Below are 3,737 nucleotides of genomic sequence, written 5' to 3' on the forward strand. Positions count from 1 at the left end.
GATCTAAGCTTCTTGTCTAAGGAAACCCTGAATTTGCTCAGATGCTTCTAATGGCCTCTAGCACAATGCATCAGCTTTCTGAAGTTGCCAATACTGTATTAAATACTGCCATGAAAATTAGCATGTAATGCAGGCAAATTTTTCCATTTTGTATGGCCTTCTCATTTGCTTTAAAAAGGAAAAATCCCACATTATATGCAAAGATTGAGAAATAGGTTAACTATCCAGGTATACAGGAATCAGTGACTGGATTGAAATTTTTAAGTATTGATTCTCATGTTAATGAATTGAACAAAAACTGACTTTATGCATTTATTTTAATAAGCTGGTGAAAACAGTCCACTTACAGTATAAAAACCCCTTGTCTTTTGAAAACACCCAATATAATTTTTAAAAAATATGTTTTTATTGATTTGAGAGAGGCAGGGAGAGGGATAGAGAGATAGAAATATTGATGAGAGAGAACCATTGATCAGCTGCCTCCTCCACAACCCCTACTGGGGATGGAGCCCAAAACCCAGGCATGTGCCCCGACTGGAATCTAGCTAGGGACCCCTTGGCTCATGAGTAGATGCTCAACCACTGAGCCACACCGACTGGGCCCAATAAAATGTTTTAATAAATTTAAATTGTCTGCCTGTCAAATCTGTCAAACTGACAAGAACCCTCAAGGAGTATTGCTGATGTTGTAGTTCTAATCTTCCAATCAGATTATATTTGGAACCCAATATGGGCTGTGTAGAGGAAGACTCTATCCCTCAGAGTAATTTTAAGGAACAAATACTAATAAAATCCTGAGTCTCCAACCTTACACAGCCAGGGTGATTCTGTTTCCACTGCAAACTCTTTCCTTACCTACGATAATATCCTGCATGTGAGATTTGCCTATAATGATAAAATAACCTGAGGGGCACAGAAGTCCACCTGATCTGAAGACTGTTGACATTCGCTCACACGTGTGTAGCTCACGCAGGCACCGCCATCCTCACCCCCAACCTGTGTCTCCCAGGCCTTACTGTCCCAGCGGACAAATGGGCATGCGAGCTGGGCAAGGGCAGACGCCCGGCCCAACAGTTACATGCCTTGCATTGGGTAGAACACCAGCCTGACTGTAATGCAGGTGGTCTGATCCTAGGCCATGAAATTTTGTCTGTCTCTCATAAGAGTTCCCTAGAATAATAAAATGTCTCCTTTCTATTCTTTTTTCTCACAGAAAAATCCACTTATGTTTCCCACGTAAACAGTGGGGACGATTCCTACTGAACCTCTGGTAGCAGCTGATGAACAAAGATGAACTTTTAAGTTTTTCAAAACATGTACCTAACAGAAGTAGAAGGTAGGGCGTTCAAAAGCACAAACCCACTCGCCCTGGCTGAGTTGGTTGAAGTGCCGTCCTGCACACGGAAAGACTGCGGGTTGGGTTCCTGGTCAGGGCACATACCTAGGTTTCTGGTTAGGCCCCAGGTCAAGGCATATATGGGAGACCATACATTGATGTTTCTCTCTCTCTCCCTCTCTCTGTAAAAATCAATAGAAACAAACACCAACCCTTTCAGACTCTGGACCCACTGTGTAACACGTGCACTCATAACCTGGATTTGATATTCTGTGTCCCGGAATGAAAGTCTCAAAAGCGTGTCTCCAAGTCAAAATGGAATTCGGCCTCAATGTTGAGATTCTTTGGTTTTTCATCCTGAACTTTAGAAACAGATGCACTAGTTGGATGATATCACCAAGGATCCAAGGCAGTCCTCAGGGGATTTTTTATTTATTGATTCAGGTGAATCGGATGAATCTAAGTTAAGGTATTAATTTTCTTTTACCATCAAGATTACAGAGTCCCTCATTTCTTGAAAGGTTTTGCTTTGTCTCTACTTGGATGACAAATCTTTGGGGAGAATGGATCTTGTCTTACTCCTTTCTTATCATCCCTTGCAGAATTTCAAGTATGCAGCGGTTGTTCAAAAACTTTTTGATAAAAATCAAAGGACTACTGACAATGGAGGTGCTCTAAGGAAGGTGAAAATGGGTGTGTTGTGTTTTTTTTTAAAATGAAAACAGAAACTACTCTATTAAAGGAAGGTCATATTATGCTGCTTATAGTGAGTGGGGGGAAATGCCTTTCAAATACAAGCAGAACAACAACAACAAAAATAATGTATACTACTTGCTTCTAATTTCTTATAAAGAGCCTAAAATTCTGGATTTAAAAATATATACATGATTTTCAATAAATTTTTATCCTAGCAACAGCCTGAACCAATTGCACAAAATACTGCCGTTTTAGTGGCTGGCCAGCCCTAACAGCAGGGAAAGGACACGTGACGGAGCCTGCACAGACCTGGCCACAGGCCATATTTACACTTATACAGAGACCTGTTGAACTTGGCCGAGAGAGCACTACCATGCGATGCTGCAGGGAATCAATGTTTCCCCAAGTCCAGTCTCATGAACGAATATCTTATGACTCAACCTGTGGCATTGCCATTTCTGAATGAGATTAGTTATTCCTCATGAACCATGAACTCACTAGAAATTGAAATAGACCCAAAGAAACAAAATTCAATAAGTGAACCACACAGCAGGAGAATGGCATAATGAAAAGGACATCGGGTTTTGAAAGCCACGGGGCTGCACGTCTGAGATCATGAGTTCTACCTAACACAGGGTACGGTGGAGTTCAGGTTTAAAATGGCTATCAAACTGCCCTCCCACAGTGCTTGGTACATAAAAGGCAATTCGTCCAATCAGATGAGCCTCAGTGAAGGTATGAAGTGAATTTTCTTTTACCATCAAGAGTACAGATTTCCTAATTCTTGAAAGGTTTTGCTTTGTCTCCACTTAAATGGTAAATCTTTGGAGAGAATGGGTCTTGTCTTACCCACTTTTTATCTTCCCCAGCAGAATTTCAAGTATGGAGTGGTTGCTCAAAAACTGCTAGATAAAAATCAAAGGACGACTGAAATTTCCTCCAAACGGAGGTGCTCTGAAGAAGATAAAAATGGCTGTTTTTTAAGTGAAAATAGGAACTACCCTAGCAAAGGAAGGGCAGATTCCTCCTCCTGGTGTTCTATTCCATGGTGGCATCTAAGTGGAATGGGAGCCCTATAAAGAGTCCCTGTGGCCCTAGCCAGTTTGGCTCAGTGGATAGAGTGTCGGCCTGCAGACCGAAGGGTCCTGGGTTCGAGTCTGGCCAAGGGCACATATCTCCACTGCAGGCTCCTCCCCGGCCCGGGCCCTGGTCAGGTGCATGCAGGAGGCAACCAATCGATATGTTTCTCTCACATTGATGTTTCTCTCTATCTTTCCCTCTCTCTTCCAGTCTTTGAATCAATGGAAAAATATCCTCTGGTGAGGGTCGGAAAAAAAGAGTACCTTGTGGGTGTGTGTCTGTGGTTCGAGACATCTCCAGCCGTTCTTCTCCCACCGTCCCCCAGAGCCCGTTCCCTCTACCTGGACCCCCTGCTTCCAAGGGGCCTGTTGCTTGCAATTAACACCCCACCCTCTGGACTGAACGTGCTGCGGGGTTTGCCTCTGGTGCATTGGGAGGGAGATCTGAGCCCAGCGATGATCAGAATAGCTGGTTTCCATGTGTGCGTTGACTTTTAAAAGGAAGAGAGAACTTTTGTGCACATGGTGTTCCTCCATCTGTTCCCAGAGGCGCAGTCTCTCCTGTGGAGTACCTGCTACTAGATTTCATAGCACAGCAGTTCTCAACAGTCTTGGTCTTTGGGGTC

General features: G+C 43.3%; 1 long non-coding RNA gene across 1 annotated transcript; it reads left to right on the forward strand.

The window, feature by feature from the left end:
- Positions 1–1,319: 1,319 nt before the first annotated feature.
- LOC111824894 lies at positions 1,320–3,699 on the forward strand. The gene is made up of 3 exons (XR_002827956.1): positions 1,320–1,805; positions 1,939–2,029; positions 3,323–3,699. It is a non-coding gene; the product is annotated as an uncharacterized LOC111824894 (long non-coding RNA).
- The last annotated feature ends 38 nt before the right edge of the window (positions 3,700–3,737 follow it).

This window comes from Myotis lucifugus, unplaced genomic scaffold (genome assembly GCF_000147115.1).
Source record: "Myotis lucifugus unplaced genomic scaffold, Myoluc2.0 scaffold_10505, whole genome shotgun sequence".
Classification (NCBI taxonomy): domain Eukaryota; kingdom Metazoa; phylum Chordata; class Mammalia; order Chiroptera; family Vespertilionidae; genus Myotis; species Myotis lucifugus.